The sequence below is a fragment of the Melanostigma gelatinosum genome, assembly GCF_949748355.1.
Source record: "Melanostigma gelatinosum genome assembly, chromosome: 2".
Taxonomy (NCBI): Eukaryota; Metazoa; Chordata; class Actinopteri; order Perciformes; family Zoarcidae; genus Melanostigma; species Melanostigma gelatinosum.
This window is the reverse complement of record NC_136635.1, coordinates 17,495,268-17,505,976: the sequence shown is the minus strand read 5'-3', so window position 1 is coordinate 17,505,976 and position 10,709 is coordinate 17,495,268.

Sequence of the window (10,709 nt, the reverse complement as noted above, 5' to 3'; positions counted from 1 at the left end):
TTCCTGCCAGCTACTTCATCTCCACTAGATCTTCCACCTCATTACCTTTCCGTTAACATGATTAACCTTACTTGTCCTTAAATTGTCTTCAACAAGTGCCGCACGTGTCTGAATGAGAATCTTTATCAAAATTATAACGACATTTAATCATATTCAATCGTTTATTTAGTATGTTAACCACTGGATGCCATTAACTTCAATTGTGAATTAAAATAGAAATGTCCTTCTCTTTTACATTCGCTCTTTATTTTGAAGACTTTGATTTTTTTCTTCTTGGATTAACGTTAAATCTGTCTGGTTTATCTGTTAATTGCCTGAAATATAAACGTAACATAACAAATTAAGTTATCATATTAAATGCTAATACACATTGTATTTGACTAATTACAGTATATATGCTAATGAAAAACTACAGCTAAAATTGGTTCAGCTTTGTTTTTGCCAGAAAGTAAATCTTTGGTCATTTTTTGGTCACAGATTTCTCATTCCCTTTTAGTCTGAGGGGCTTTCCCTGCCTTTTACCAAATGCATGCTGGGAAAGGCTCCATTACACCCCGGACACTGAATGCACTAAGCAGGTACGATAAGAAAAATGGATGTATGGATGATGTGGAATGCTGAAGTGTATCTATTAAAGCTTTATTTGGATCTTGAAGCCCATTCATAATTGAAATGGCTCTACTTTTCTTGGACAGGCAAGAGGCCGAAACATGATGGGGAAAAGGGGTGAAGGAAGCTGAAGTGGTGCGGAGAAGAATTAAGTTGACCTTTTAATTAAGAGAGGAACAGATGGTAAGGGAAATACGATAATTTCTCACAAGTGGATATGTGAGTTTTTTGTATTGTTTATACAAGCTGATGACTCAGTTTCATCACACTTTGTTACATTTAGTTCCTGAGCTCATTTGAGCTACTTCTGACTGTAAACAACTCAAGATGCATCCGCTGCCTTCAGTTGAGTAAATGCCATCAGTTGCCTTGAACAAGTGTGATTTTATTCATCCTTTCACTCTGCCTGGTGTTTTTGTGATTGGTGGGTTTTGTTGAAGAAGAGTTTCTTGACATACAGGTTTGGCAAAGTGACTGTGCACAGCCTCACTGTCTAAATCTCCAAGCACCTTTTAATAAGACATTCATAATTCATGATGATAATTGAACTACTTCTGTAGAACCATTTAGTCACCTGCATTATTCATTTAAACTAGCTGTGCATAATGAATGTGGCACAACAGCAACAACACAAAAGACTGTCTGTTTATGTTTTCACACTTAGACCTACAGTGTGTTTTTGTCCCCAAGGCTTTGACATTCAGGATTCTGTGCTTGTTGGCATTCCAACTACCATTAATCAAAAAAGAATCTCACATGTATTGATATGTATCAGTTTAGGAAGTAATACAAACGGATGGTAACTAAAATGCAAAAGAAAAATAAGCAATGGTTTGTCAATGTCTGAATGAGTGTGTATGTGTGTTTGTGTGTGTGTGTGGGTGTGTGTACCATGAAATTAGACACAACAGTTCAAAGAAAAAGACCCTCTGAGACATGAAAGAATTGAACATTAACTTCTGGTTCACAGTGTGTGGTTCTGTTAATGTTCAGCCATGATTCTCCTTTTTGCTTGTTCACAAGAAAACAAGTGCACATGGAGGACATCAACGATTTTGTTGCATTTCCAATCTCACACGATCTATTCTACAGTTTGATTTACATATGCACATGTGCAGTGTTAATAGCTTTATTGAATTCCCAAGGAATTAATTAAAGTAGCTCTGTTACAAGATTTTATAAATATAACTTCAGTATATTGGATTCCCAAAGCCTTATTCCTCAAATATAGTGCTTATTGATTTCAGGGACAAGAAAAAAAGATCTCATTCAGTCCAGCTTTGATATTCTTGCTCATATCCACCTGTCACATCGCTGTGATTCACCTCCAGGACAGAGAAATATGAAAACACAAACACCACCTCTCTCTCTTTTCTCAGCATCAATTGACTCTGTGCACCATAGTGGACAACTTTGGAAGATACTAGATTGGTTTGACCAGCTCGGTCTGCTGAAGCCTAAAATTAGATTCAGCAAAACTTTAGCAGTCATTTTTACACACAACAAGAAGTGTGGATTTGGCCCACATTTCTTAAATTGAAATTGCTTCATCATCCGTGTGGACAGAAGAGACATCAGAGTGACTTATGTCCCTTATAACATACTGCACATATGGGATATACCTGAAATATGTGAACCTATCCTTTAAATGAGGGTAACCTTTCCACTTATATTTTGACATTTTGACATGTAGGAAAGACTTTCCATTTAGTTTCTTCAGCTTCATGTTCCTGCTCTTGTCCATGCTGGCTCACTGTCAAGCTGTCATGATTTACTAGGACACTTAGAACAGCCATTGTTAATGTTGTAAGTGACACCTGTGTTTTCGGAAGTCTGAATGTCTAAACCAAGAACATTCTTGAAAACTTAGTTTCAGCCTGTACAGCTCTTTTTTTCAACTAAATTTGTATGTACATCTGAATGCAGTGGTGGGCTGTCAGGGCCAGCAAGGCATTCTCTGCTGGTCCTGACAGAATCACAAAGTTATAGCTTTAATATTAATATTTCATATTTTGTTCATAAATTCACGACATGTATTGTAAATATTTTTTCCCATTAGCTTATTATCTCATTGCATATCTACTGTCTTCCTCAGTTGCTCTGTTTCCAGCCTGCAGCGCTGCTTCCAGTGCAGCTTGTTTTAAGTAGAGCTTTTATCCAATCAGATTTTGCCTCCAAGTCGATATACAGGATGTTTCTTTTGCCCTCATATGTAATGCAATGCAGGGTTATGTGTGCATAATATGCCGCCACGAGTGTGTACACTGTACTGACAGCGGTAATAGTAAATACTCTTCCTTTCACCTCCGTCTCTTTTCCTGTGGGTGAACGGTCTCGAAAATGTATGTTATGAGTCTGGAGTGCTGAGTGCACTTGTAAGCTTCACAAGAACATCAAAACACAATCAAGTCGTGTGGATCCCCGAGGTTCGGGGCTGTGAGCTAGCACTTAGGGAAAGAGGTGATTAAGGGGGGGGGGGACTTCAGAAACGGGGAATGGACGCAGAGGAAGGATGTGCAGCTGAAAAATAGATGCATGAAAAATGACTTTGCATCATTTAATTTAGCTGAAACTACCTGATAAGATACAACACGTAGATGACATGACACTGCTTTGTTCATATCAGTTTTTTACTGGAAGCAGAGTTCATGACTAATTGATTCCCTACATTCAGTAGTTTTTACCCTCCTCTGTTGTTAAGTACTGAGTTCACTGAATCGTTCTAAAGCTCAGCTGCAGTCCAGAAACCCTTTATATTACAGGTGTCTCAACTTATACTGAGCACACATGTAGAGGGTGACATTAAAAGATTTTCTTTTTTTTACCACGGTCAAGAAATCCTGCTCCCTTTTTGCTCCCTTTTGAAGCCCGACTGTGAGAAATGGTAATAGAGCCATCACTCTGGGCAAGCGAGAAAGATGAATAGACAGAGAAGAAGGAGGCGAAGAAGAGCGACGTAAGACTGGTTCACAGAGAGAGATGAGAACAAGGCAAGCATATACCGTACCTTCTCTGAATTTTGTTCATTTGCAACTATATTTATACGAGCAAAAAACTATTTTGAGATAACACAATGGTGCTAAGATTATTTATTACTAAGTGTGTCTGAAAAATGTTCACGCCAATGCTTTTTAAAATGAGTTATTTGTTAGCTCATCGTGGAGCGTGGCTGATGTTACTAATTCACTCGGTCAAGCTTCGGGAAGATTGTGGTCATGATTAAATGATACAAATGCTGGTTGGGTATTGTTGATTGAAAATAGTTATATGTAGGTAAATTCTTTCAGATGGTTAAATTTGGGTGTAGAAGTTGGAAATTGTTGTGTTTAGTGTAGATTAGCAACAGCTTCTCGATTGGGCATGGTTGGGGGTTTCAATTATCGTGCGTTTAGGAGTTCAAGAGTTTCATTGTGATTAAATATGAAGAACTGACTTCAGTCTCTGCCCATGACGACTGTGGGGTCTGTAAAAAAATGCCTCCTCTTCTGATTCATTGCTTGTGTTTGAAGAGATAAAACCATATTCAAAGATGGGTTGCTGTTTTTTTTGGTGAAGGGTAAACGCCTCAGTGTGGCTGAGAACCATTGCTGTTTCAGTTCATCTCTAACTGTGAGGATTGTGCTCTCTTGATATCATTATTTTTGTGTGACACAGGAAAAGCAATCTTGGCAGCCAGCACAATGGATATTTATCTTAATTTACCAGTTTACTTTATTGCCAGAGACATTATATTTTGTCCCATTCTCCTGGAATGATTAATGATTCAGTATAGGACCACATAATGCCTTGATGATGCAAAGTCTCGGATGAAACAGACTTCACTCTGAGATTTTTCTCATACCTTCATATATTAATATATGCAGCAATACAATGGCTTAGGTGATGATCTTGTTGTTTGAAGTTATAATAAGTCCCTCAACGTTTTTTCATTTCAGTCTCATTTAATTGTATATCTCATTTATCTATGTCATGCCACACAATGATTATTTGCATCAGATCACAACAGGCCAGTGTGTGCTGTCTGCTGTGTAATACTTATGGAAACAAACAGCAGGCAACATTTGGGTGCGTTTGTCAGAAGGACACTGAGGCGCTATTGCTGTCACCGCATTTATTTCAGCTTATATGGATTTTAAACCTGCTCCTCACTTTCTCACACATCTGAATTTACCTTATTCCTCACACACACACACACACACACACACACACACACACACACACACACACACACACACACACACACACACACACACACACACACACACACACACACACACACACACACACACACACACACACACACACACACACACACACACACACACAAACACACACACAGTATGATTGTGATTAAGGATGTCCAGGCCATGTGGTGTGGGGAAATGATGTCTCGGTAGGCCTCCTGCTAAAGGCAGAGCAAGAGTTAAGACATTAATAGGCAGAGAAAAGCTATACAGCATCACTGTCTACCTGTGTGCTAGAGCTGGAAAGATCAAAGGCAACCTCTGAGTGTGTGTGTGAGTGTGTGTGTGTGAGAGAGAGAGAGAGAGAGAGAGAGAGAGAGAGAGAGAGAGCCAGATCGACACAGAGGAAAGGAGAGGAAAAAGTCATCCAGCGACAAGGAGACCGAGAGAATAGCAAGTTGTGAAGGCACAGAGGAGACGGGGAGGCAGGTAAAGACAGAATCAACAGGGAGGATAATTAGGAGACATTTCCCTTCTGCCACCTGCCTTATTGCTGACTTCAGATTATGCGCTGCATTGGCCTCGGTGTCACCCCCTGTATGCCTTGTGAAACTCTTGGAACAAGGCAGGCACTCAACCTGTCTGGTCAGCACACTGAATACTGAGTCATTTTAATTGGAAATAAGTCTGCAGTATGAAGCAGCATCCTCTTTGCACCAATGACCACAGCATGGCTCTATCAGTGGCAATGGCAGTCGGTTGGTCGGTCTGTCTTTCCAGTACTTTGGCCCGGACTGAAATATCTCATTCGATGAATTGTCATTTATGTCCCTCTGCGGGATAAACTCTAAAAACTTAGGTGATCCTCTGACAATTCATCTGGTGCCACCAAGAGACCAACATTTCAATCTGTCCAATACCTGGAAAACGTAAGACATTTCCCTCAGCCTAATTAGCAAATGTTAGCATGCTAACGCGCTGAACTAAGATCGTGGACATGGTAGATACTCAAGGCAGCAGTGGGACTCAGTGCAGCCACTCCTGTTTCCTAACATGTCAGATACAACTTTTTGGATAGTCTGAAGCAATTTATATGGTTTTGTATTAAAACAAATACCAAACTATATCGCTGTGATAGATCAACCTGGCCAATTAGTTGATTACTGTAGCACGAGTATTCAGTGTCATTCTATCAGTGGTCGATTTCAAAGGCAAGCAGTTCCAAGTTTGTATCAAACTAGGAAATAAATGGTGTGAAAAAAATTGAGAGTAGAGAGATGGCATCCTGCAACACCGAACAGCAACTACGACCTGCTGAATATGAATAATAAATGTATTATTTAAGTGCTTAAGTGCCAACATAAAATGTGATGAATAGCATTTTAAAGGTAGGCTCCGGGGGAGCACCATTATTTCTAAATTACCTTGTTATTTCTGTAACACTGCTCTGAGAACATGTTCTTAATTTGAGGAACTGCTGTTCATTTGATCGCTTGAATAACACCCCCCGCTAATATTTTTTTATGAAGTTTTAAACTGAAAGCATTGTTGTGGAATCTGTTTTAATCAGCCCCTTCATACCTCTCCCCCTCTGACTTCCGTTTCCCTTCTTTTTTTTAATCCCCTTTGGGTGAAGAATCTATTATTCATGCTTCTCCTTCACTCTGGGAGTGTCCACTTCAACAAGGTTTGAAGTTGTGAAGTTTAATAGAAGTGAAGTGAAAATTGAGATGAGGCAACTCAATCTGGGTGCACCTTCACTGGACGAACATTTTATTCTTGGAGAGCACCGCCGGGATCCATGCAGAGGTCAAAATAACGCGGGGCTTCAGTGTGTATGTTCCTTTAAGGCAGGATCAAATGCAACTGAACTGCAACTGTGGAGCGGGTTCACAGAAGAAGTACTGGAATGAGAGAAATATATTCTAAAATGATGTCAAACCGATGACGAAGCAGGAGTCCAGGCTCAGAGAGCGGTTGATGTGATTATCGCATGTTAAGATGCAGAGTCTTGTATTGGGTGGAAAATGATTTCAATAAATTGTATTACTTTCCATTTAAATAGTAATCTGCCTTTTGTTGTGAGGGCAAATACAAGTTTTCAAGTCTCATGACATCATTTTCTTTGATTAAAGTCTGATACTCTAGTGATATTTTATCATGTATTATTATTGTTTAATACATTTAAATGTGTTATAGTAGTGTTGTCATTCTGTAAAGAACACTAGTAGGTAGTATACTGATCTGCTGTTTCAAATTTGGATTTCATTTGTGGAAAAGTGATGACTTTCTTAAAACTGAAAAACAAAATGACCTGGTAGTCTTTCTCTCAAATCCCATTTCGCTGCAAGACTGTCCAAGGCTTTTATATAGTTTTTAAATCTCACGATCAATTCTGTCTTTTCCTCAAAGGACAAATGAATGTCCGGTCCAGTGTAATCTGTCCTGCCTTCAGTCTGTTGAGCCTGTGCTTTGTCTTCTCGTGCAGCTGTTGTGGACGTCTCCCTCCTCGCAGCTGCCAAGGCTCACGTAGGAACAACCACACACATCTGTTCTTGGTGTGGTTCATCAGGGACCCCACTGATGTTAGTCCTGAGGTGCTCAAGTGCTTTTTGTTTTGTCCATCAGTCCCCTTTGAATTGAAAGAAGTTTGCAGTAAAAGACATTTAAACAAAAATATAACAAACAAATATTAACCGCCCTGTGTGGCTTTTAACAATACGAAATATTGTCCAACTAGAATGCAACCACAATGGTTTTATCCAAGTGTTGCTGTTCTGTTGCACTCTACAAACAAACAAAACAAAACAATCATGTTTATTTCTCTTTGCAGTTTCTTTTGCATTTGTAGTCGGTGTGTGCCAGACAGATAAAAGGAGGGAAATATCTGTTTATCTTGAAGCTGTTTCAGTTACCCCCTCACTTTTCCTCAAATTTATTTTCCTCTGCCATGAAATGTTCTTTTAGTCTCTCCTCACATAAAAACATAAAAAAAAATATTCTCTGTTATGTATTGCATTTGTATTACACAGAAACTTACAGTTAAGTTGTACTGTGTTTCTCTGGAGTGTCACAGGTGTTGGTTCACATGGCTGCTGTAGTTCATCTTAATAATATCAAGCCAGAAGTGGCAAGATGACGACCTGAGAAGCTATTTTCTGGGGGGATTGCATCGCAGGTGTAGTTGGTAGACCCGCTCCTAGTCCATAATGCACTGGCGGACGGGGGTTGCGATGGGCCCCGAGTGTGCGCTATTATGACGGTCCCTATAGTTACTTACTGTCTTGAGCCGATGTGCTCAGCTTGTCAGTCTTGACAGATTATGCGCCTAAACTATAGCTACCTTATATATTATTGTCTAATCACATGATCAACTTGACATTGGACAATATCAACATAACTGTTATCCAGCAATCATCATTGCATATCTGTACATATCAAAAATACCAAAGCAAATAAGAAATTATTCATTTCATTGAAATTGCTTTCTTTTTTTAAGTTAATTTATAGTTTTCTTTAGTTAATGTAGAATAAACAGCATATACTTTTGCTACATATTGTAAATTAGTTTTTTCCCCAAAAACTGAAAACCTTGATGGAGATGGGTTTGCCTTTTGAGGGCAAGTGTAGCAAATGAATTGGCACCATTATGAATTAGTTACAGTTCTTCTTTGAGCACAGGCGTGTTCCTGAGATGGCACGGTAAATTGTTCACATCGGCCTTCTCTGTCTATGGGCCCCCTCATCCCACGGGCCCCGGTGCAACCACACTGCCTGCACTGTCCATATTTACACTTTGACTTGACCTCTGTAAGTATTCATTCATTGCAGACTTTATTTCCCCCCCAGAGATTAGTAGTTGTGTGACAATCAATCAAGAGCAGCAATCCAGGTCTCTCACTTCCACTAATGGAATATTGACAAATGATGACATTTGAAATGAGTGATGGATGCCCCAAAATGTACTAAATCTATAGACCCACTTGTTAACTGTCTGGCACATTGAGTGTCAAACGCTTCAAGTCAAACATTCGTCACAAGGAGGGAAATGTCAGATCGACGGGGGGATTGTGAGCCCACAAATAATCCATTTCCTAAAGCTGTGATGTTCTATAGAGTTTCCTGTATAAGAATGGATCATAATGTGTATATTATTGTACCCAAAAAGTCACCACCTTTGTCAGTCTGCTGCTTGGTGCTAAGCCACTAGAGTGCAGTGGGTTTGAGAGCTTTTTGTTGTTGTTGCTGAAAACAAAACGGGGTTAATAAGCGCAGTGAGACTGAGCCGCGCAGTACATTTACAGGCTGAGTGGAGCTTTAAAGCCTACACAAATGACTTTCAGTATTTGGCTGACATATATAGCTGCCTAAATACCTGTTCTCCTGATGTGTTGTCATCACTGTGTACACCACTAAAATAGTAATGAAACATGCAGCATAAACAGACAGAGCTGAGCGTTACCAGGCTGAAAAAAACATTCTGGTTCAGCAGAGCTAACGCCAGATTAGCCAGTTTAGCGATACTGTCCTCTGGCATTCAGGACTCCATCTCTCTTTCTCTACTGTTCTACAAATCCAACCTCCAGTTCCTCCTCATCCCTTTATTGTCAATGAGTCAAAGGGTTTTAATGATTACATCTGGCGGTGCCAAAAATTAATTCCAGCCTCTCTGGCAAAAAGCTGTTCTCCACCTGATTATGCAAAGCAGGCCTACATTCTCCCCCTTTGAAGTGGAGGAGAAGCTGCTTAGAGATTGTCCCCTTAAGGAAACACTGCAATATGGGGAACATCAACAAACCGGAGTTCACACTAAGGTCAGCAACATGGTTAATCTCGATGAAGGCCCACTTCGTCTCCACATCTCGCTACTTTAAAGCTGTGTTGAAGTCCTGGTGGTGTAATGATGCCCTCATGTCAGAGACCGAAGCTACTTCAACACACGGAAGTGGAGATAAAGTAGGACAGCCAAACAAAATACAGCAGCCATAGAAATGCACTAAAAAAATGCTTGCGTCTATGGCCATGCGGCGTAGGCGGTAGAAACCGGTGCAAGGCACCTTTCCTATTTCAGCAATCACATCCGACCCGAGACAGTGTCTCAAAGGCTGGCTCGCTCACCACCACCAGCCTTATGTATGTGGGAGGAAATAATAAGGGCTTATACCTCGCACAACTGCCTTTACAACAGCGTGCCTTTGTCAGTCTGTGATGCTCAAAAGAGTAATAATGTATGAATTCTTGTGTGTTATAGTCGGCCGCTGAAGAACACCCTTCTGCTTCTGGTCTGAGCAATCACAGCCCGATGAAAAGCTACAGCACTGCGATGAAATGGTCTAGTTTTCACTCGAGCCTGACGCAAGAAGAGTCCACCCGGGTAATGAGCCACTGAGATGAAATCACACTGCCGGGAGTTATGACGACAGATGAAAGACTGCTGCTCGTGAGACTTGAAGCATGTGTTAATTCAGAGTAGGACAATGCAGGAGGTAATAACAGGGATGAAGGAAGAGACTGTTAATGATACCATTACTGCTCTTCCTGGTTATTAAACTAATCTTCCTGACAGGAAACATTCAGCCTCCTGTCGAGTATGTATTATGTAATGTCCATGTGTTGACATTTGCAATAGTGTTATGGCACTTGGTTTAAAAACAAACACAAGCCAATAAACATTCGTCATCAGTGTTCAGAGAGACACTTTAAAAAGATTTAATGGTGACTCAATTTAAGATGCAATCAACATTTTATGAATGCAACCTGACTTAGTGACACAAGGCTTGGAAGAAGGAGATTCACAGTCTTTTAATGTCATCTCTTGTTTTCTAACTAGAAACTTAAACTTACACCATAAGCACTCACTGCTAATAGAATACACTTTAAAAGCATTCTGAATAAGTGAATTTATTATTCAGTTAT